This window comes from Salvelinus alpinus, chromosome 19 (assembly GCF_045679555.1).
Source record: "Salvelinus alpinus chromosome 19, SLU_Salpinus.1, whole genome shotgun sequence".
Taxonomy (NCBI): Eukaryota; Metazoa; Chordata; class Actinopteri; order Salmoniformes; family Salmonidae; genus Salvelinus; species Salvelinus alpinus.
Window position 1 is genome coordinate 46970909 of NC_092104.1, and position 25614 is coordinate 46996522.

Consider the following 25614-nt stretch of genomic DNA (forward strand, 5'->3'; position numbering starts at 1 on the left):
ATACACATATTTGTGTGTGTAAGTGTGTGTTTGTAAATGTCTGTTTTCCACCTTGTCGACCGACTATTTCTAAGTAATCTAATTTCAAATCCCAGGCCAGCCATTATAAACAGGCTGCCGTGCTAAAGTCATTGCCTTGATAATTGAAAGGGCCGGTTTAGTGTTTCCCTAATAACTAAGGCCTGGTAACTGAATGAGGCGCTAGTGCTTAAACAAGCCCTAGCGCTGTGTGAATTCCTCAGGCCCTCCTTACTCCCGCTCAGGCATCTGTCACACACACACACACACACACCAGGATTTTCCCTCTGGTTGGTGTCGCCGTGGCAACGAGAGGTGAGCTCACGGTGTGCATGCCGGCATCAGTACCGCTGGAGCAGGACAGGTTCCTGGTTTTATTGTGTGTGTCTGTGTGCGTATGTGTGTGTGTGTGTGTGTAACAGACTAGAATGCCACTCTCTCCTTGTCTCCTGGGCTCAATTTATTGGATTCATTCCACACATTGAGGTGTTGCATTGTATTTCCTGTCAGGTGACTTCTCCATTAACAGTGGGGTGATGGATATTATTAGCAGTGCACAGGGTGACCAAAGCTATGTAGACCACATCAGTAGGTATGGCTGCTCATCTTACACAGTGACGACAGCCTGCCACTGTAGATGCTGTTTCAATCTGCATCAAACATATGACATTTCAGTGCATCTCCTGATTTTTGCACGTCACACACATACACACACCAAATATCTATTGACTCGTCTTTCCACTGGTTCACCATTTATAAGGATGTGGTCAGCCTCCTGCATCCTTGCTCATAAACGATCAACCAGCCATAATATGGGCTAATAATCCATTGTTGAATGTCATGGTTGGGCCCTTTTTAATGAAATCATGCATTGCCACTTGAGCGTCGTCGTGAGGAGCAGTGGACATGCTGTGCTCTGCCACAGTGCCCCTCCCTTTAGCAGCCTGCGTGGAGGTGGTCCCAGACATGGTCTCACTGCTACCAGTACATTAGCTACCTCCATGTCTCACTGTCCATGCCATTACCTTCTGAACATGACTGGATCAATGTCGGCTTAATAGGACATTAATGACAGTCAGTGTATTGTACGCTCCCACACCAAATGTGTTTTTATGATGGGTTTGTTTGTTAATGGGAAGTGTGAACGGGACATTGATAATTATGGTATTGTTTGAGCAAAACGTTGAATGAATTGAAGGACACTAAAATGAATGAGGAACAAAGCCTATTGTACAGTAACATCCTTTAAACTCACATAAAACATTTTAGTTTGTCTCATAACCACACATTGTTACTTACACACAGATCATGTGGGTAGATAATAGATAATACATACAGTAGCCTACATGTATAAAATACATATTTTAAAAACATATAGGCTCAAACATATTAAAGGACAAAATAGTAAACATTTGTTGATTTGCATTTTTCCAACATATCTCTCTGCCCATCCCATATAATGTTCAGCAGACTTCCACAAAGATGCTAATGCTAGCTAGCTACATTGCACTTATGTCATCTTAATTGCTAATGCCATTGATGCTAACAACACACAGCAGAAATTCTGGCGGCCACAAGATTAATATGACTGATGTTGTGAGCATTGGCGTTAACAATAGCTAGGCTGGCTGCATACGCATGAATGGCAGCTTTACAGTATACGGCTAAACCAAGCTGACTGGCTGCCTTTCCTTTTCGATATCTCTGTGCTCCACTGGCTTTTGATTATGCAAATACCCCTGCTATAAATAATTGCATCTGAAATACGCTTCGAATCCTCTCGTAAGATGAAAGCTTGTAAATAATGTATTTCATGTTACTGCATTATTCATTCTCAATTAATTAAAAATAACCAAAAGTGACACCTTGTGCCTTTACTGTTCTGACATACATTATGGCGACACTGACTGTACTTTTCCTTAAATGTTGCCAAATATATAATTTTGCTCTGGTATGTTAAGGCAGTGGTAGATCACAATGTAATTGTACATTTTCCCTTGCATTCTTTCAATTGCTCATGCATACTCTGAAAATACAGTCATTTTTCAGTATCTAATATTAATAGTTCACGGTGTCTTTCATGTGAACATATTTATACATTTTTAAGCAATAGTTGTAGAACCCACCTACCAATTCTTATGGCTCAAATAAGTACAGAATGTTTTATTTAATGCATGACGCCAACTACTTTATCTGCCGTTTTTACAATGGTGGGGGGGTTATAGGAGACTTGAAATACGCATAAACAGCTGTAGCGCTGCTACAATTAAAACAGGACAGTCGTTCTCCTTGGTACCTTAATGTGTTTTGAATACAGCGAGCCAATTGAATACGGCGTACTGTTTCGCAATTCAATTATGTGGGATCTTGGCTTGTCTAGGGAGATGGCAACGCTGCATATAGAGCAGTAAGCACTGCTAGTAGTCGTCACAGTTTCATTAGCATCTGGACCTTTTATGCAAATTTAAAGATCCGGCACCAGAGCCGGCGCCTTATATCCTTATTAGAAAGGGGGGAATTAAATATTTATTAGGAGGGCAGGGGTTAGGGAGGGGTGCCTGCCCAGTGTTGTTGTGAAGACCTGTGGTAGAGGAGGAGAGAGAGGAGGTGGTGCCTGGTGTCTCTCTCCCTCAAGGTGCCACCATCTTAAGGCGTTTGGCAGTGGTGAGCGCATGAGGAGGGTAGACCTAAAATGTCCGCTAGCACACACACACATACGCACACACGCACACACACACGCAGTGTGGTTGGTGCGTGTGGCGCTCTGAAGCCAATTATTCAATTAGCGCCGTCACCAGCCATGCCTGCCAAACATCTCGTTTGCATACATTAATCCTTTGATTACTGTCATCTTTGTGATTTTCTCGTGTCTTGCTTTCCAATGTTGGTCTCCCACACTGTATTGACCGTAACTGTCACACTGGTAAAGTGTGAACTGTATTTGTTAATATTGAATAGATTAGTTTTACATTTTTAAGGAAATTCTTGGCTATAGCCAAATAAGATATTTGTGTCACATAGCATGTGAACATTTTTATTCTCTCTTTGGCATTCTTTTAAACAATTTCAACTGTTGGCAAAGTTCGCTTGCAGACCAAAAGTAAAACTCAAAGATGGATTAATTTACTAAAGTCCATGATACAAAGATAAGACAGGAAGCCATTGCAAAGTAAGTAAATCACGTCCATATGCCATACCACATTTCTGCTATCATTAGCCTCAACCACTACACATCAAAGAAACAAAACATAATTTCACCTCATATCTGAAATAACATAGCTACAGTTATATATTCCAAACAGCAGTAAAGACGCTAAAAAACTATATTGTTCATGCTTATGTATTGTTGTTAGAAATGTTAAAAAAAAATATAAGACATATAGACAACAAAGAATCAAAGCAGTAATTTTCTATTACCCAATGCAGGAGGAAAAAGGAAGGCGGGTAACAAACAGTTTCAATATATTATACACTCAAAGAGGATGTAGCATAAACATAACCACTTGTAACATATGGAGTTGCATAAATATACGCAATTCCCAATGCAAAGTTACACCTCACTATTTTATTTTTTTTAGTTATTACATAAAACCGATCAGAATTTCGAAGAATGTTTTTTTTTTACTAGGGTCGATGTAATATGGAGAACTTGGCAAGCCAGCCTATTCCCTATAATGTAAGTGTCAGGCTGTGTATGAAGGCAAAGTCAGGTGCAGGAGAGCAGAGTAAGATAAATGAAGCGCACTTTATTATAGTTCCAAACCGGGAGCACAACAAAAACAAACGCGCTCAAAAAAACGGAACAATACAGTAAAGCGCTTAACAACCACAACATAACATGAAAATATTTACACACAAAACATGATGGGAAATAGAGGGTTAAATACAAGTAGATTGATTGGGGAAATGAAAACCAGGTGTGTATGAAAACAAGACAAGACAAATGGACATATGAAAAATGGAGCGGCGATGGCCAGAAAGCTGGTGGCGTCGATCGCCGAACGCCGCCCGAGAGGAGCCGACTTCGGTGGAAGTCGTGACAGTACCCCCCCCCCCCGCGGCTCCAGCGGCGCGCCGACACCGGCCTCGAGGATGACCCGGAGGACGAGGCGCAGGGCGATCCGTCCGGCAACTGTGAAACTCCCGCAGCAGTTCAGGATCCAAAATATCTGCAACCGGAACCCAGCACCTCTCCTCCGGTCCGTACCCCTCCCACTCCACGAGGTACTGAAGGCCCCCTACCCGACGCCTCGAATCCAGGATGGAACAAACGATGTACGCCGGGGCCCCCTCGATGTCCAAAGGGGGCGGAGGGACCTCCCACACCTCAGATTCCTGGAGCGGACCAGCCACCACCGGCCTGAGGAGAGGCACATGGAACGAGGGGTTAATACGATAATCAGAGGGAAGTTGTAATCTGTAACATACCTCGTTCACCCTACTCAGGACTTTAAATGGCCCCACAAACCGCAGACCCAGCTTCCGGCAGGGCAGGCGGAGGGGCAGGTTACGGGTCGAGAGCCAGACCCGGTCCCCCGGTGCGAACACAGGGGTCTCACTGCGGTGACGGTCCGCGCTGGTTTTTTCATGACGCGTGGCTTGCTGGAGATGGACACGAGCGGCCTCCCATGTCTCCTCCGCGCGCTTAAACCAGTCGTCCACCGCAGGAGTATCGGTCTGACCCTGATGCCACAGTGCCAGAACCGGCTGGTACCCCAATACATACTGAAAGGGGGAGAGGTTAGTAAAGGAGTGGTGAAGCGAGTTCTGTGCCATCTCGGCCCAGGGCACGAACGCTGCCCACTCCCCCAGCCGGTCCTGGCAATAGGACCGCAGAAACCTGCCCACATCCTGGTTGACTCTCTCTACCTGCCCGTTACTCTTTGGGTGAAAACCTGAGGTAAGGCTGATCGAGACCCCCAGACGTTCCATGAACGCCCTCCAAACTCTCGACGTGAACGGGGGACCCCGATCCGACACTATATCCTCAGGCACCCCGTAGTGCCGGAAGACATGTGTAAACAGGCCTCCGCAGTCTGTAGGGCCGTAGGGAAACCAGGCAGAGGGAGGAGACGACAGGTCTTAGAAAAACGATCCACAACGACCAGGATCGTGGTATTTCCCTGTGAGAGAGGAAGATCTGTTAAGAAATCCACTGACAGATGTGACCAAGGTCGTTGTGGAACGGGTAAGGGATGTAACTTACCTCTGGGCAGGTGTCTCGGAGCCTTACACTGGGCACTCACCGAGCGGGAGGAAACATAAACCCTCACGTCCTTTGCCAAAGTGGGCCACCAGTACTTCCCAGTCAGACAGCGCACCGTCCGACCGATCCCCCGGTGACTAGAGGAGAGAGACGTGTGGGCCCAAGAGATCAACTGGTCATGGACAGCAGACGGAACGTACTTACGCCCAACGGGACACTGGAGGAGAGCGGGCTCCGTACGCAACTCCTGCTCAATGTCTGCATCCAGATCCCACACGATCGGCGCTACCAGGCAGGAGGCCGGGAGTCTGATCCATGGGCCGCTCCTCTGTGTCATACATTCTGGACAGTGCATCTGCCTACTTATTTTGGGAACCTGGTCTGTAGGATAAGGTAAACACAAAACGAGTAAAAAACATGGCCCACCTTGCCTGACAAGGATTCAGTCTCCTCGCTGCCTGGATGTACTCCAGGTTGCGGTGGTCAGTCCAGATGAGGAAAGGTTGTGAGCCCCCTCAAGCCAATGTCTCCACGCTTTCGACACTTTAACCACAGCCAACAACTCCCGGTCCTCCACATCATAGTTACGTTCCGCTGGATTGAGCTTCTTCGAGAAGAAAGCACAGGGGCGGAGTTTTGGTGGCGTGCCCGAGCGCTGTGTCCTATCCCAGCCTCGGACGCGTCCACCTCCACTATGAATGCCAAAGAGGGATCCGGATGGGCCAGCACCGGAGCCGAAGTAAACAGAGCTCTTAGCTGCCCAAAGGCCCTGTCCGCCTCAACCGACCACTGTAACCTTACAGGACCCCCCTTCAGCAATGAGGTAATGGGTGCAGCAACCTGGCCAAAATCTCCGGTAGTAATTGGCAAACCCTAAAAATCGCTGCAACTCCTTTACCGTGGTGGGAGTCGGCCAATTACGCACGGCTGAAATGTGGTCACTCTCCATCTCCACCCCTGATGTGGAAATGCGATACCCTAGGAAGGAGACGGCCTGCTGAAAGAACAGGCATTTCTCAGCCTTGACATACAGGTCATGCTCCAACAGTTGTCCAAGTACCTTGCGCACCAAGGACACATGCTTGGCGCGTGTAGCGGAGTAAATCAGAATGTCATCGATATACACCACTACACCCTGCCCGTGCAGGTCCCTGAAAATCTTGTCTACAAAGGATTGGAAAACTGATGGAGCATTCTTCAACCCGTACGGCATGACGAGGTACTCATAATGCCCTGTGGTGGTACTGAGCGCTGTCTTCCACTCGTCTCCCTCCCGGATACGCACCAGGTTATACGCACTCCTGAGATCCAGTTTCGTGAAGAAGCGCGCCCCATGCATTGACTCAATCGCCGTAGCGATAAGAGGTAGCGGGTAACTGTACCACACCGTGATTTGATTGAGACCTCGATAGTCAATGCACGGTCGTAAACCTTCACCCTTCTTCTTCACAAAAAATAAACTCGAGGAGGCAGGTGAAGTAGAGTGCCGAATGTACCCCCCGCAGGGATTCAGAGACATATGTATCCATAGCCACCGTCTCTGCTTGCGACAGGGGATACACGTGACTCCTGGGAAGCGCAGCGTCTGCCAGGAGATTTATCGCACAATCCACCCGTCGATGAGGTGGTAATTGAGACGCCTTTTTTTACAGAAGGTGAGAGCCAAATCGTATATTCTGGGGGGGATGTGCACGGTGGAGACCTGATCTGGACTTTCCACCGTGGTAACACCAACGGAAACCCCTACACATCTCCCTGAGCACTCTCGCGAACACCCCGTGAGAGCCGTCTGTTGCCAGGAAATAGTGGGGTTATGCAGAGCCAACCAGGGAAGGCCTAGTACTACAGGAAATGCAGGTGAGTCAATGAGAAAGAGACTGATTCTCTCCTCATTCCCCTGCATAATCATGGCCAAGGAGATGGTGGCCTCCCTAATTAGCCCGAACCCTAATGGTCGACTATCTAGAGCGTGTACCGGGAAGGGTCTAACTATAGGAAAAATGGGGATCCCTAACCTAATGGCTAATGCTCTGTCGATAAAATTCCCAGCTGCGCCTGAATCGATGAGCTCCTTATGCTGCGAATGTGGGGAAAACTCAGGGAAACAAACAGGCACAAACAATTGATCAACAGAGGACTCTGGATGAGTGTGGTGCAAACTCACCTGGAGTGATGCCAGAGTGCCCTGCCTGTTGCCTCGACTCCCAGAGGAACCAACACGGCACTGACCAGCAGTGTGTCCTCTGCGGCCACAGATGGCGCACGTGATGGCTCCTCCTCCCGTCTCCCTATGAGCTGCACCTCCTAACTCCATGGGCACCGGAGCGGGGTTGCTGGATGATGGAACCAACAGAGCCCCCTCTGGACGTCTGCGGGTGACCAGCAGGTTATCCAACCGGATGGACAAATCCACCAGTTGGTCAAAGGTAATGGTGGCCCTGCAGGCCAGCTCACATCGGACGTCCTCTCGTAGGCTGCATCTATAGTGGTCAATGAGGGCCCTGTCGTTCCAGCCTGCTCCGGCTGCCAAGGTTCGGAATTCAAGGGCAAAGTCCTGGGCGCTCCTCGTCCCCTGCCTCAAATGGAAGAGCCTCTCCCCCGCCGTTCTGCCCTCAGGTGGATGGTCGAAGACAGCCCTGAAGCGACGGGTGAAATCCTCGAAGTGGTCTGGAGCCGTGTCTCCTTCTCTCCACACGGCGTTTGCCCACTCCAGCGCTCTTCCTGTGAGGCAGGAGACGAGAGCGGCCACTCTCTCCCCTCCCGAGGGAGCTGGGTGCACAGTGGCCAGGTAGAGGTTCAGTTGTAGCAAGAATCCCTGGCACTGTGCTGCCGTTCCATCATACTCCCTGGGAAGGGAGAGACGCATCCCCACGGAATTCTGGTCGAGGCACTGGAGAGACCTCCTGTCTCTCCCAGCGGTCCATGGCCTGGACATACTGCATGGCCGCACATGCCCCGCCTGCTTCTTGTTTACATCCCACTTCCTGTGATTGGTGGGTTGTAGCTCACTATCGCCAACACTTAGTCTGGAATGTAATTACATGTTAGCATGGGTAGTGGCTAGCGTTAGCCAGTTTGAGCTAACTACCGAGCTAGCATACAAACTCGGTAGCACAGAGTAGATCCTCCGTATAAGGTTGAGAACTAGTGCATTGTGGGTAGTTTAAAAGATATACGGAAATTAGCTAGCAAATTATTAGAAGATAGAAGGTACATAGTTCAGAATACACAAGCTGAAACATACACACACACAAAAAAAAAACATATTTCATTGACAAGCTATAAGTGAATTATTGATGACTAGAGCTGGAAACATTTCAGATGGCTTCCACAACATGTGAACAATATCAGAAAAAACTATGGGATTGAAAGACCTAACAACAAGAAATGGGCAGATGTTTTAGTAAGTGGTGTCAGGTGTGATCACGGGACGTTTCCAAGTGTCCCTAAACTTCTCCAAAGTGGCATATGTCTGTAAATTAGATAATTCCAGTGCTATTACATATTTGCAATCCCTAAATGCTATTTCTTCAGTATAAAACAAAATTTCTACCATATCAACCTCACTCAAACATTGTGGGGGTGTTATGGGGTATCCAGGGTACATTCAAGTGTTTTTTCAACGTCTCCAAAGTGTCCGAATGTGGTAATTAAGCTATTGTTGCACACTGGATGTGCCTAAAAGTTTTTGTTCACTATAAAAACTACATTTCTACAACACCAACCTCTCAAACATTGTGGTGGTGTCAGGGGACAAACAGGGAATATGGGTGCCTACAACACGTAAGCAGGTAAAATCATATTTTTGATACGCAAAGATATAGTCACTCAGTGGACATTCGATGTTGCCATTAAGTCAAACATCATCAGATAACATTGGCTAGATTTGTTCCTACCAACGTAAGGATTCATTTGATACCCCCCCCCCCCCCATGTAGCTGTAGCGCAAACACAGACCAAATCGAAGCTTACCTTGTAAGATGTTTGCTGTTTGGTGAAAATGTTTAGTAAAATAAAAAATTTGACTCTCTGGGCTGGGGATCAATAACGATAGGTCACAGGCAGACACATAAGTTATACTCATGATGTGTGAAGTCTCGGCTTTCAGTGTGTATCAACGTATTCTGTGTTTATTCCGTTTATGCTTCACAACGCTAACCGGAATGTAAGTAGCAGACATCTTGAAATTAGGTAAACGGCTCGGCCTGCCCTTGTAAATTCGTATGCCTATATATGGTAGTAAGTCATACCAAAGATTTGAAGGCACCGATCAATAGCCAAGATACTCAGCTTTCGCAGACACCCTGCTTTTGCAGATAGGGGCTACCGTTCTCATACCAAACTGAACTGAATAAATAAAAACAATCAAATAGGGTCCCCAAATATGGGGACTTTACATTTTAAGCCTGTTGCATGCTTCCCAGTCGAAACACTTCATGCATATAGTGCCTTCAGAAAGTATTCACATCCCTTAACGTTTTCCACATAAGTGTTGTGTTACAGCCTGAATTTAACATTTATTACATTGAGATGTTGTGTTACAGATCTGCACACAATGCCCCATAATGTCAAAGTGGAATTTTGTTGGTAGAACATAAAAAACAAATGTTTAATGACAAGCTAAAATGTCTTAAGTCAATAAGAAATCAACCCCTTAGTTATGGGAAGCCTAAATAAGTTCAGGAGTAAAAATGTGCTTAACAAATCACATAATAAGTTATAATAAGTTGCACAGACTCATTATGTGTTCAATAATAGTGGTTAACATGATTTTTGACTGACTACCTCATCTCTGTTCCCAACACATACAATTATGTGTAAGGTCCCTCAATTGAGCAGTGAATTTCTAGCAACTTCTCCTTTTCAATCATGGTGGTGGCTGCATCATGTTGTGGGTATGTTTGCCATCGACAAGGACTTGGGAGTTTTTTTAGGATAAAAATAAACGGAATACAGCTAAGCACAGGCAAAATCCTACAGGAAAACCTGGTTCAGTCGTCTGTCCGATAGACACTGGGAGACTGACTCACCTTTCAGCAGGACAATAACCTAAAACACAAAGCCAAATCTAGTTGCTTACCAAGATGCAGTGGTGTAAAGTACTGAAGTAAAAATACTTTAAAGTACTACTTACAGTTGAAGTCGGAAGTTTACATACACTTAGGATAGAGTCATTAAAACTCGTTTTTCAACCACTCCACAAATGTATTGTTAACAAACTATAGTTTTGGCAAGTCGGTTAGGACATCTACTTTGTGCATGACACAAGTAATTTTTCCAACAATTGTTTACAGACAGATTATTTCACTTATAATTCACTGTATCACAATTCCAGTGGGTCAGAAGTGCACATACACTAAGTTGACTGTGCCTTTAAACAGCTTGGAAAATTCCAGAAAGTTATGGCACGGCTTTAGAAGCTTCAGATAGGCTAATTTACATAATTTGAGTCAATTGGAGGTGTACCTGTGGATGTATTTCAAGGCCTACCTTCAACCTCAGTGCCTCTTTGCTTGACATCATGGGAAAATCAAAAGAAATCAGCCAAGACCTCAGAAAAAAATTGTAGACCTCCACAAGTCTGGTTCATCCTTGGGAGCAATTTCCAAACGCCTGAAGGTACCATGTTCATCTGTACAAACAATAGTATGCAATTATAAACACCATGGGACCACGCAGCCGTCATACTGCTTAGGAAGGAGACGCGTTCTGTCTCCTAGAGATGAACGTACTTTGGTGCGAAAAGTGCAAATCAATCCCAGAACAACTGCACCGGACCTTGTGAAGATGCTGGAGGAAACAGGTACCAAAGTATCTATATCCACAGTAAAACGAGACCTATATCGATAAAACCTGAAAGGCCGCTCAGCAAGGAAGAAGCCACTGCTCCAAAATCGCCATAAAAAAGCCAGACTACGGTTTGCAAATGCACATGGGGACAAAGATCGTACTTTATTGAGAAATGTCCTCTGGTCTGATGAAACAAAAATAGAACTGTTGTTTGGGCATAATGACCATTGTTATGTTTGAAGGAAAAAGGGGGATTCTTGCAAGCCGATGAACACCATCTCAACCATGAAGCACGGGGGAGGCAGCATCATGTTGTGGGGGTGCTTTGCTGCAGGAGGGACTGGTGCATTTCACAAAATAGATGGCATCGTGAGGCAGGAAACTGATGTGGCTATATTGAAGCAACATCTCAAGACAACCTTTAAGTAGTTAAAGCTTGGTCGCAAATGGGTCTTCCAAATGGACAATGACCCCAAGCATACTTCCAAAGTTGTGGCAAAATGGCTTAACAAAGTCAAGGTATTGGAGTGGCCATCACAAAGACCTCAATCCCATAGAAAATTTGTGGGCAGAACTGCGTTTGCGAGCAAGGAGGCCTCCAAACCTGACTCAGTTACACCAGCTCTGTCAGGAGGAACGGGCCAAGATTCACCCAACTTATTGTGGGAAGTTTCTGGAAGGCTATCCGAAACGTTTGACCCAAGTTAAACAATTTAAAGGCAATGCTACCAAATACTAATTCAGTGTATGTAAACTTCTTACCCACTGGGAATGTGATGAATGAAATAAAATCTGAAATAAATCAATCTCTCTACAATTATTCTGACATTTCACATTCTTAAAATAAAGTGGTCATCCTAACTGGCCTAAGACAGGGAAATGTTACTAGGTTTAAATATCAGGAATTGTGAAAAACTGAGTTTAAATGTATTTGGCTAAGGTGTATGTAAACTTCCTACTTCAACTGTAAGTCGTTGTTTTTGGTGGTGGGGGGGGGTCTGTACTTCACTATTTATATTTTTCCAACTTTTACTTTTACTTCACTACATTCCAAAAGAAAATAATGTACTTTTCCTTGACACCCAAAAGTACTCATTACATTTTGACATGAAAATTGTCCAATTCAAACACTTTTTAAGAGAACATCCCTGGTCATGCCTACTGCCTCTGATCTGGTGGATGTCTGAGTGTTGGTAGTTTGAGCCCAGGCTATCCGTAAATAAATACAGAACAAGAAAATTGTGCCATCTGGTTTGCTTAATATAAGGAATTTTTCATTATTTATACTTTTACTTTTGATACTAAAGTATATTTAAAACCAAATACATTTAGAGTTTTACTCAAGTAGTATTTTACTGTGTGACATTCACTTTTTCTTGAGTCATTTTCTATTAAGTTATTTTTACTTTTGAGTCCTCTTCCACCACTGCCAAGATGACATTGAATGTTTCTTAATGTGGCCTAGTTAGAGATTTTACTTACATCAGCTTGAACAACCAACTTGACAGCGCTTGAAGAATTCTTAAAAGAATAATGTGCAAATATTGTACAATCCAGCTGTGCAAAGCTCTTAGAGACTTACCCAAAAAGACTCACAGCTGTATTCAATGCCAAATGTTTCAGACATGTCTTGTCTCAGGGGGGTGAATACTTATCTAATCAATATACAGTGGGGAGAACAAGTATTTGATACACTGCCGATTTTGCAGGTTTTCCTACTTACAAAGCATGTAGAGGTCTGTAATTTTTATCATAGGTACACTTCAACTGTGAGAGACGGAATCTAAAACAAAAATCCAGAAAATCACATTGTGTGATTTTTAAATAATTAATTTGCATTTTATTGCATGACATAAGTATTTGATACATCAGAAAAGCAGAACTTAATATTTGGTACAGAAACCTTTGTTTGCAATTACAGAGCTCATACGTTTCCTGTAGTTCTTGACCATGTTTGCACACACTGCAGCAGGGATTTTGGCCCACTCCTCCATACAGACCTTCCCCAGATCCTTCAGGTTTCGGGGCTGTCGCTGGGCAATACGGACTTTCAGCTCCCTCCAAAGATTTTCTATTGGGTTCAGGTCTGGAGACTGGCTAGACCACTCCAGGACCTTGAGATGCTTCTTACGGAGCCACTCCTTAGTTGCCCTGGCTGTGTGTTTCGTTTCGTTGTCATGCTGGAAGACCCAGCCACGACCCATCTTCAATGCTCTTACTGAGGGAAGGAGGTTGTTGGCCAAGATCTTGCGATACATGGCCCCATCCATCCTCCCCTCAATACGGTGCATTCGTCCTGACCCCTTTGCAGAAAAGCATCCCCAAAGAATGATGTTTCCACATCCATGCTTCACGGTTGGGATGGGTTCTTGGGGTTGTACTCATCATCCTTCTTCCTCCAAACACGGCGAGTGGAGTTTAGACCAAAAAGCTCTATTTTTGTCTCATCAGACCACACGACCTTCTCCTATTCCTCCTCTGGATCATCCAGATGGTCATTGGCAAACTTCAGACGGGCCTGGACATGCGCTGGCTTGAGCAGGGGGACCTTGCATGCGCTGCAGGATTTTAATCCATGATGGCGTAGTGTGTTACTAATGGTTTTCTTTGAGACTGTGGTCCCAGCTCTCTTCAGGTCATTGACCAGGTCCTGCTGTGTAGTTCTGGGCTGATCCCTCACCTTCCTCATGATCATTGATGCCCCACGAGGTGAGATCTTGCATGGAGCTCCAGACCGAGGGTGATTGACCGTCATCTTGAACTTCTTCCATTTTCTAATAATTGCGCCAACAGTTGTTGCCTTCTCACCAAGCTGCTTGCCTATTGTCCTGTAGCCCATCCCAGCCTTGTGCAGGTCTACAATTTTATCCCTGATGTCCTTACACAGCTCTCTGGTCTTGGCCATTGTGGAGAGGTTGGAGTCTGTTTGATTGAGTGTGTGGACAGGTGTCTTTTATACAGGTAACGAGTTCAAACAGGTGCAGTTAATACAGGTAATGAGTGGAGAACAGGAGGGCTTCTTAAAGAAAAACTAACAGGTCTGTGAGAGCCGGAATTCTTACTGGTTGGTAGGTGATCAAATACTTATGTCATGTAATAAAATGCAAATTAATTACTTAAAAATCATACAATGTGATTTTCTGGATTTTTGTTTTAGATTCCGTCTCTCACAGTTGAAGTGTACCTATGATAAAAATGACAGACCTCTACATGCTTTGTAAGTAGGAAAACCTGCAAAATCGGCAGTGTATCAAATACTTGTTCTCCCCACTGTATATTAGTGTTTTAATTTTCATTAATTTCTCATAAAAAAATAAAAAAATCCTTCCACTTTGATATTACAGAGTATTTTGTGTAGATCATTGACCCAGAATAACAATTACATCTATTTTAATTCCACTTTGTAATACAACAGAATGTGGAAAAAGTCAAGGGGTGTGAATGCCTTCTGAAGGCACTGTATATTATCACGATATTATCATTTTGTTTGTTTTTGTTTGTTTTTGTGTGTGTTTTTTTATTCAGCTTTTTATTCAGCACAAGACTTGAGACAAGTCAAAGTTCGTCAGGAAAAGTCCTAGTATAAGTGGGAACTATGTACGGGATTCTTAAAAAAAAGTGTTTGTTGTCATTCAACGAGAGACGAGTAGTTTCCATGCACATTCTTCCACTTGAGAAATACTGCACCAAATATCTTAGTTAGATGTAAAATCGCACAATTTAGACCTAAAAAAATTGTTCTCTCTCTCTTCCTGTCACCCTTCTTCCTGGTAATGCATGGTATGCCCCAGCGTACTCCTAGAGAAGTCTGGATAATTGAACAACTGCGGGTTTGAGCCTGGCCTCTGATAATGGATTGTTAATGCGAGGAAGTGAGACAGCCAACACAAGTCAAACTCTGATAACATTACTGCTGTGTTACTAGCATTTACACAACATCATAATATTAGGAAAGTTAATTGAAGTGAATTATTAGTGGCCACAGAACACAAACAGTTTGAATGTGACTATGGGCTCTATTCAATCCGCATCGTGGAAATTCAGCGTTTTAGCTTTATGTCACCTCTATTGGAAATTATCTGTACATTTCTATTGCAGAATCTGTAACACTTCAGCACTACAGATTGAATTGAGTTTTGTATTCAAGCTCGTGTGTCTACCTGTGCCGTTGTGCTCTGTGGTTGAGACTTGGTACTTGAGCTTCTGTGGCACAGTGATTATCTGCATGTAGGCCAGAAGCCACAGAGCGAGAGGAGGGGGATGGGGGGCAAAGGAGAGAGATGCGATGAGACAAGCCACACAAGCCTCAAAGGGAACAGGGTGGGGGGTGCCAAGCAGCTACCCTAAACCCTGCCGTAGGGCTAGGAACAGACAGACTCGGTTAACCACAGAACCACAAGAACATACAAGTGCACATACAAAGAGGGTGAGAGAGAGAGAGAGAGAGAGAGAGAGAGAGAGAGAGAGAGAGAGAGAGAGAGAGAGAGAGAGAGAGAGAGAGAGAGAGAGAGAGAGCGAGAGAGAGAGTCTACAGTATGTGTGCGTGTGGAATACGTTTTTAATGAATCATAGCGTGAAATCACCTACCTATATTGAAAATATATATAAATGCAACACAACAATTTCAAAGATTTTACTGAGTTACAGTTGAAGTACGGAAATCAGTCAATTGAAATGTATTCATTAGGCCCTAATCTATGGATTTCACATGTCTGGGAATACAGATATGCATTTGTTTGTCACAGATACCTTAAAAAAATAGGACGTGGATCAGAAAACCAGTCAGTATCTTTGCATAGAGTTGATCAGGCTGTTGATTGTGTCCTGTGGAATGTTGTTGGATATTGACGGGAACTGGATGTTGCTGGATATTGACGGGAACTGGAACACGCTGTCGATCCAGAGCATCCCAAACATGTTCAATGGTTGACATCATGTCTGGTGAGTATGCAGGCCATGGAAGAACTAGGAAATGTTCAGCTTCCAGGAATTGTGCACAGATCCTTGCAACATGGTGCCATGCATTATCGTGCTGAAACAAGAGGTGATGGTGGCGAATGAATGCTATGACAATGGGCCTCAGGATCTCGTTAAGGTATCTCTGTGCGTTCAAATTGCCTTCGATAAAATGCAATTGTGTTCGTTGTCCATAGCTTATGCCTGCCCATACCATAAACCCCACTGCCACCATGGGGGCACTCTGTTCGCAACACAGCAAATCGCTCGCCCACACGACACCATACATGCTGTCTGCCATCTGCCTTGTATTGTTGAAACCGGGATTAATCCTTGAAGAGCAGTGGCCAACGGTGTGACAGTGGCCAACGAAGGTGAGCATTTGCCCACTGAAGTTGGTTACGACGCCAAACTGCAGTCAGGTCAAGACCCGGTTGAGGACAACAATTACACAGATGAGACCGTTTCTGACAGTTTGTGCAGACATTATACGGTTGTGCAAATCCACAGTTTCATCAGCTTCCCGGGTGGCTGGTCTCTGATGATCCTGCAGGTGAAGAAGCCGGATGTAGAGGTCCTGGGCTTGCTTGGTTACACGTGGTCTGTGGTTGTGAGGCTGGTTGGACGTACTGCCAAATTCTCTAAAATGACGTTGGAGGCGGCTTATGGTAGAGAAATTAACATCAAATTATCTGGCAACAGCTCTGGTGGTCAATCCTGCAGTCAAAATGCCAATCTGTAGCATTGTGTTGTATGACAAACAACACATTTTAGAGAGGTGTGTTATTGTCCCCCAGCACAAGGTGCACCTGTGTAATGATCATGCTGTTTAATCAGCTTCTTTATATACCACACCTGTCAGGTGGATTATCTTGGCAAATGAGAAATGCTCACTAACAGGCATGTTAACACATTTCTGAGAATTCTGCTTTTTGTGCGTATGGAACATTTCTGGGATCTTTTATTTCAGCTCATGAAACATGGGACCAACACTTTACATGTTACGTTGATATTTTTGTTCAGAGTAGATTCAGTCCTTTGATATGTTTTCTGAAAGTACATGCTTTATTCAGCAATTTCAGTGCACTCAATGATGCAGGGATGTAGTACTCTTTCACACTTTTATTGGTCTTATTATAGACTGGCAGACAACTTCACGAAAACGATGCGCACGCGTCGATAGAGCCGGAAGCCGTACTTTGTTATGATTCTAAACGGTGACATAGCTCGCATCAATGGCAAGAAGCTGCAATGTGAAGATTCAAAGGTGGCTCGTTTCAGCTAGTTTTATCTTGGTATTGATATCATGTCAATGCTAATATGGCTAAATCTTGCTAGATAACAGCATTTCAGCGACAAGTGCTCATTGTGCCAATGTATTTATGTTTTCAATAAACATTTGGAGACTAAATATAGTACATGTTGTCATCATGTATTTGTGCGTGTGTGTGTGCGTTCATCCTAGTTTGACATGGAGGCTTAATAAGAACTGGCAGCTGTCAGTCTCCTGTTGACGTCTATCAGGAAGGCCACAACCTCACATGGGCACACAACAGAAACTCTCGAAGACAGTGGAAAGATACTTGATATAAAGATAACACGCATTGTAAAGCCTACCATCACAAGTGCCCACAAGACACGTGTTTAGACAGTAGGTCAGGATGAAAATAACCATTCCAGTTTTGCCAAATAGACATCTTTAGCCATTGAGATAAAGGCTATATATATATACACACAGTTCCAGTCAAAAGTTTGGACACACCTACTCATTCAAGGGTTTTTCTTTATTTTTACTTTCATCTACAATATGTACTAATAGTGCAGATATCAACACTATGAAATAACACATATTGAATCATGTGGGAGCAAATAAGTGTAAAACAAATCAAAATATATTATTCAAAGTAGCCACCCTTTGCCTTGATGACAGCTTTGCACACTCTTGGCATTATCTCTACCAGCTTCACCTGGAATACTTTTCCAAAAGTCCTGAAGGAGTTCCCACAAATGCTGAGCACTTGTTGGCTGCTTTTCCTTCACTCTGCGGTCCATCTCATCCCAAACCATCTCAAGTGATTTGAGGTCGGGTGATTGTGGAGGCCAGGTCACCTGATGCAGCACGCCATTACTCTCCTTCTTGGTCTAATAGCCCTTAACCAGCCTGAAGGTGTGTTGGGTCATTGTCCTGTTGAAAAACATATGATAGTCCCACTAAGCGCAAACCAGATGGGATGGCATTATCGCTCAGAATGCTGTGGTAGCCATGCTGGTTAAGTGTGCCATGAATTCTAAATAAATCAGACAGTGACACCAACAAAGAACCCCCACACCATAACACCTCCTCTTCTATGCTTCATGGTGGGACTCATCAGACCAAAGGATGGATTTCCACCGGTCGAATGTACATTTCTCGTGTTTCTTGGCCCAAGCAAGTTTCTTCTTCTTATTGGTGTCCTTTAGTAGTGGTTTCTTTGCAGCAATTCGACCATGAAGGCCTGATTCACGCAGTCTCCTCTGAACCGTTGATGTTGAGATGTGTCTGTTACTTGAACTCTGAAGTATTTATTTGGGCTGCAATTTCTGAGGCTGGTAACTCTAGTGAACTTATCCTCTGCTGCAGAGGTAACTCTGGGTCTTCCATTCCTGTGTTGGTCCTCATGAGACCCAGTTTCATCATAGCACTTGATGGTTTTTGCGACTGCACTTGAAGAAACTTTCAAAGTTCTAGAGATTTTCCAGATAGACAGACCTAGACTGACATGTCTTAAAGTAATGATTTAAAGTAATGATGGACTGTAGTTTCTCTTTGCTTATTTGAGCTGTTCTTGCCATAATACGTACTTGATCTTTTATCAAATCTTCTATCTTCTGAATACCACCCCTACCTTGTCACAACACATTTGATTGGCTCAAATGCATTAATTGAAATGTATTTCAGGTGACGACCTCATGAAGCTGGTTGAGAGAATGCCAAGAGTGTGGAAAAATGTCATTAAGGTAAAGGCTACTTTGAAGAATCTCAAATATCTAATATATTAATATTTATTTTAACACTTTTTTGTTTACTACATGATTCCATGTTATTTAATAATTTTCAGTGTTATTCTACAATGTAGAAAATACTAAAAATAAAGAAAAACACATGAATGAGTAGGTGTGTCCAAACCTTTGACTTGTACTAATATATATACTGTATATATATATATATATAAATAATAGTACCGTGGCTTGCGAAAGTATTCACCCCCTTGGCATTTTTCCTATTTTGCCTTACAACCTGGAATTAAAATATATATTTTTGGAGGGTTTGTATTATTTGCTTTACACAACATGCCTGCCACTGTGAAGATGCAAAATATTTTTTGGGTGGCAAAGTCATTACTTTGTCGAGCCACCATTTCTCGGGGCATGTCTCTATAAGTTTGGTACATCTAGCCACTGGGATTTGTGCCCATTCTTCAAGGCAAAACTGCTCCAGCTCCTTCAAGTTGGATGGGTTCCGCTGGTGTACAGCAATATTTAAGTCATACCACAGATTCTCAATTGGATTGAGGTCTGGGCTTTGACTAGGCCATTCCAAGACATTTAAATGTTTCCCCTTAAACAACTCAAGTGTTGCTTTAGCAGTATGCTAAAGTATGACCCTAAGGTCATTGTCCTGCTGGAAGGTGAACCTCCGTCTCAGTCTCAAATCTCTGAAAGACTGAAACAGGTTTCCCTCAAGAATATCAGTGTATTTAGCACCATCCATAATTCCTTCAATTCTGACCAGTTTCCCAGTTCCTGCCAATGAAAAACATCCCCACAGCATGATGCTGCCACCACTATGCTTCACTGTGGGGATGGTATTCTCGGGGGGATGAGAGGTGTTGGGTTTGCGCCAGACATAGCATTTTCCTTGATGGCCAAAAAGCTCAATTTTAGTCTCATCTGACCAGAGTACCTTCTTCCATATGTTTGGGGAGTCTCCCACATGCCTTTTGGCGAACACCAAATGTGTTTGCTTATTTTATTCTTTAAGCAATGTTTTTTTTTCTGGACACTCTTCTGTAAAGCCCAGCTCTGTGGAGTGTACGGCTTAAAGTGGTCCTATGGACAGATACTCCAATCTCTGCTGTGGAGCTTTGCATCTCCATCATTGTCTCTTTGTTGCCTCTCTGATTAATGCACTCCTTGTCTGGTCCGTGAGTTTTGGTGGGCAGCCCTCTCTTGGCAGGCTTGTTGTGGTGCCATATTCTTTCAATTTTTTTATAATAGATTTAATGGTGCTCCGTGGGATGTTCATAGTTTCAGATATTTTTGTATAACCCAACCCTGATCTGTACTTCTCCACAACTTTGCCCCTGACCTGTTTGGAGAGCTCCTTGGGCTTCATGGTGCTGCTTGCTCGATGGTGCTCCTTGCTTAGTGGTGTTGCAGACTATGGGGCCTTTCAGAACAGCTGTATATATACTGAGATCATGTGACACTTAAATAAAGTCCACCTGTGTGCAATCTAACTAATTATGTGACTTCTGAAGGTAATTGGTTGCACCAGATCTTATTTAAGGGCTTCATAGCAAAGGGGGTGAATTCACATGCATGCACCACTTTTCCCGCTCGATTCCCGTTAGCGGGATTGATTTGACAACATCCAGTGAAATTGTAGCGCGCCAAATTCAAACTACAGAAATATCAATATTCAACCTTCACGGAAATATAAGTGCAATACATCAAAATACATCTTAACTTCTTGTTAATCCAGCCGCTGCCCTGCATACAAACACATGAAAATCATTTTTCAACCAGGCAGGAAAGACACAAAAGTCAGAAATAGCCATATAATAAATGCCTTACCTTTGAAGATCTTCTTCTTTTTGCAATCTCAAATGTCTCAGTGACACAATGAATGGTCGTTTTGTTCGATAAATTCCTTCTTTTTATCCCCAAAATTTCAATTTATTTGGCGCGTTTGATTCAGAAATACACCGTTTCCAACATGACTACAAAGTATCTAATAAGTTACCTGTAAACTTGGTCCAAACATTTCAAACAACGTTCCTAATCCAACCTCAGGTATCCTAAAATGTAAATAAACAATCAAATTTAAGACGGAATAAATTGTTTCGAATTCCGGATAAAAACAACGTGAAGCGTGTTCCAGTTCACACGCAACAAAAAACTAAAGCCCTTCAGAGTGACACCTACAAAGCACAGCCCTATTTCTTCAATTCTCAAAAGAAAAACATCGAACAATTTCTAAAGACTGTTGACATCTAGTGGAAGCCATAGGATCTGCAATCTGGTCCCTAATAAATCAGGTCTCCCATAGAAAACAATTGGAAAACACAGTGACCTCAATTTTTTCCCCCCTGGATGGATTGTGCTCGGGATTTTGCCTGCCAAATCAGTTCTGTTATACTCACAGACATTATTCTAACAGTTTTAGAAACTTCAGAGTGTTTTCTATCCACATCTACTAATTATATGCAAAGCCTAGCTTCTGGGCCTGAGTAGCAGGCAGTTTACTTTGGGCACGCTTTTCATCCGGACGTGAAAATACTGCCCTCTATCCCAGAGAGGTTTTATTAAACAAGTTATTTTTTTTCATTTCACTTCACCAATTTGAACTATTTTGTGTATGTCCATGACATGAAATCCGAATAAAAATCCAATTTAAATTACAGGTTGTAATGCAACAATAGGAAAAACGCCAAGGGGGATGAATACTTTTGCAAGGCACTGTATGTGTTGTCATTATACAATGTCTCATCAATCACATCCCTTGATCAACCAGAACATTGGTAGCCACTCAAATTAACTTTGCAAGAGTAAGGGGACCAGTTAGGTTACTCTGGCTTCACTCAATTGTATATGAAGGTCAATACATTTGGTTGACTGGATACAGTTGTCAATGGTGACCTTCTCTATGGAGCGCTATTACAGAGATATGGATTAGAAGGCTTCATATATTGTTCTCCATTGGTTGTGGACTAATCCATTCTCTGTGATGTGGAGGCCATCACTAGTGATGCTGTTGTCTCTGGAAAGTAAATTAGATTCTTCTTGGTGGGTTGCAGAGTAAACCCTTGACCCCAGAGGGCCATGTCCTCCTGAGAACAGGGTCTAGACCCCACTCTCCCACCACCGCCCCCTTCTGTCCACAGAGTGGGGTCAGGGATCAGGGAGACATGGCAGCTCATGGAGCATCGGTATGCACCGAAACACCTCTACAAGCAGCTCTAGACAAGGCAGTCTGGGCTACAATTCATGCCATACAGTATTTAGCTATTTCATATGTTTTAATATATTTTATCAGGCCTTGGGATAACACTTCTTATACATATACCATTGCTGCTGCTATTCATTTTTATCCGCCATTCTAAAGAACAATGGCGGATACAATGTTGAACATATCAGAGTAGGCTATTGTGGGTTAATTTCATCACACATTGCGCATATCTTCAGTCAATTGACATTGACTGAAATTCTTTCACTGAAATATAAAAATAAATAAAAATCTAAGTGAAGCGAAGCAGTCATATGACATCAAGGTGTTAGAGCTGCTATTTGTGGCTGTGTGTAAAGGTTCAGCAGCGTGAAGTTATTACCAATTTGAATTCTGTAGAGCAAACTTAGCGCTGGTAAATGCTACCTCTGCTCGCAAGCATCATGTGATCACCCATCTGCCTCTCCTCTGGAACATGTTAATTGTGATTTACTCTAGAAACTATATTTGACATGTAAAGGTTACTGGCTGCATGGAAAAACATTACATTGACACTTTTGCCTCTGTGTGTGTGTTCCCTTGTGTTGTAGGGTTGGAGGAATATGGCCCTGATTCCCCTGCTGTCGGAGAGAGGCCTAATGGAGATGTCTGGGACTTGGCCTACTGCTAAACCAACATGAGGTGAGCTCAGGTTAGAAAGCCAAAGGGCCCAAAAGACACAAAGAAGCAAATGCTCAACTGACCATGCTGTGTGTGTGTGTATATATGTTTGTGTGTGTGTGCGCATGTGCGTGCACTCTGTTCTTGTTCATGTGAGCGTCTGTACATGTGTGCTTGAGCGTGTGTCTCTGCATGCCCGCAGCAAAGTTAGCCTCTGTGTTGAGTAAACCCTTGGATATTAGTAGAGGTCCAGGGAACACAGTAAACAGAAAAAAAACACTGGTTTGAGGGGAACTCATGCAATGTGGCCATAGGCAATATCAAATCCAATGACCCGTTCCTCTGCCCTCTGGTCCGTACCAAAGACATGAGTCAAAGGGGGGCAGAGGCTAGCATTCCCTGTTTGCCATCAGCACAACCTCACAGTCTAAAAGGTGGAACCCATATTAAGGTAGTACAAATGGCTATAGTCATTGCAAATGATGTACAAACAGGCACGGTTCTTGTAGAGGTTATTTGGAACATCCCCGTATTATTCACCACATGATCTGTGCATGATGTGTGGATGTAGCGTTGTAGTCGTACTGCCATATTGGTTGATCTATGACATTTAATATGACAGAGGACTACACAATTAGCTTGCTTTAGTGATGTGTTGCAGAAGGTCTTGTTTCGTGATATTTTTATGGCCTATTTCCTCAGCATTTGTTTTATCCTTGATTGGACCTTTGACCTTATCCTTTTGTATAACTATCTCAGACACAGCTGGAGAGATTGACAGGATGTTAGTTTCCTGGGATATTGAATGTGCGTGCTGTGCACCATATGCTAAATCAGTAGACATACAACTCTGTCAGCAAAAATATTCCGATAGCTAAAAATACCGACCTCTCGCTCACTCTCAAAACAGTACCAATACCAAGAGCTTACCCCTAGTACCATTCTGACCGAATGTTCTGGCAACTCCAAAAGGCTGTTTGTATGTATTGGTATTCCAGTAAAGCTGATTTCTTGTGTGATGTTGTGGAAATCAAGGGTTCAAGAGAGTGAGAGTGATGTCAGCACCCATGGGCCTCAGCGTCTGGTAGTGTACCCACTGTAATTACTCCCTCCACTCCCTGTCAACTGGTGGAGTGCTCTGAAGGGCCAATTAGGGAGGGCAGCCCGAGTCGCCGGGCAGGAGAGTCAGCAGCAGAGTCACTACCCGCCATTTAAACTCCAAGACCTTTAGCTGTCATAGAGAGGAGCACTGTTATCAAATCATTAGTTTATTTTTAAACCATTGATACAGTCAAGGCCAAAGATTTGTGAAAAAATACCAACAATACTAATTTCTCAGACTGAGAATGTGGTTTAGAGTTTTGGTATTAAATAGCAAGAAGCACCCTGGCATGGTAATATTGTGTGTATTGTAATTCAAATCTAACTCTACCTCTCTCTGGAAGGATGCAATTTACGCTGTAGCCAGTGTTGGCTAAGATCATACGCTATTGTCCGTCTGGTTGGTGTTCCATTGAAACGAAACAAAAAAACTCCAGTCCATTATGTGGGTAAATGATACCATATGTGTCTTCAGGAAAGCGTTGTGTTGTGGACTTGTAAGTCAGGAGGAAGGTAGATGGATATTGTTAACTGGAGTCTTTCAGTATCGGGCCATTGGTTTGAGTTCATTCTATATTTCAAATGCTGATCAAATGTGAATGCAGGCTTTAACCATGGTCCTCTCCAAAATACTAAATCCACCTTGTTTATGATGTTTTTACAACAATACCAGAGCATCCATGTCACCATCCTAAAAGCAGTGTGTTTTAATCATTAGACCACTATATCCACTGTTGCATTTAGGTAGACTGCAATGGAAGATAACTGGCACACTACGCCTTTTAAGAGTCAGAGTGGTGTCTAACCTCCCATCAGCCATTGCCTGTGTAAGCGCATGGTCGGGGTCATGGGGTTAAGGCCTAAACAGGAAGAGATGGCTATTTTCAACTCTCAGATCAAGACGTGCAGTGACACTCCTAAAACATCCCCCTGGAAACAGGTCTAATGCAGGCCTATCATTTCTATCTCCCTGTTATACTCCCCTGACCATATCCAAATTACAATCATTGCTTTTGTGTTTAAAAGTTTTAGAACACCTACTCATTCAAGGGTTTTTATTTATTTGTACTATTTTCTACATTGTAGAATAACAGTGAAGACATCAGCACTACGAAATAACACATATGGAATCATGTAGTAACCAAAAAAAGTGTTAAACAAATCAAAAAATATAATTTATATTTGAGATTCTTAAAAGTAGCCACCCTTTGCCTTGATGACATTTTTGCACACTCTTGGCATTCTCTCAACCGGCTTCATGTGGTAGTCACCTGGAATGCATTTCAATTAACAGGTGTGCCTTCTTAAAAGTTAATTTGTGGAATTTCTTTCCTTCTTAATGCGTTTGAGCTAATCAGTTGTGTTGTCACAAGGTAGGGGGTATACAGAAGATAGCCCTATTTGGAATAAGATGCCCATATTATGGCAAGAACAACTCAAATAAGCAAAGAGAAACGAGAGTCCATCATTACTTTAGGACATGAATGTCAGTCAACACGGAAAATTTCAAGAACTTTTAAAGTTTCTTCAAGTGCAGTAGCCACAGGAATGGAAGACCCAGAGTTACCTCTGATGTAGAGGATAAGTTCATTAGAGTTACCAGCCGCAGAAATTGCAGCCCAAATAAATGCTTCAGTAACAGACATATCTAAACATCAACTGTTCAGAGGAGACT

The 25614-nt window shown here is 43.3% G+C and overlaps 1 long non-coding RNA gene across 6 annotated transcripts in view; it reads left to right on the forward strand.

Annotated features, from left to right (window-relative positions):
• Window positions 1-25614, forward strand: part of LOC139545744 (uncharacterized) — a 73607-nt gene that overhangs the window by 12397 nt on the left and 35596 nt on the right. For 3 of the 6 annotated variants that reach the window (XR_011669125.1, XR_011669124.1, XR_011669123.1), the window contains exons 2-3: window positions 18909-18967; window positions 22769-22859. This is a non-coding gene — a long non-coding RNA (uncharacterized lncRNA). The remainder of the gene's footprint in view (window positions 1-18908; window positions 18968-22768; window positions 22860-25614) is intronic. The other 3 variants (XR_011669126.1, XR_011669122.1, XR_011669121.1) reach the window with 1 other exon arrangement.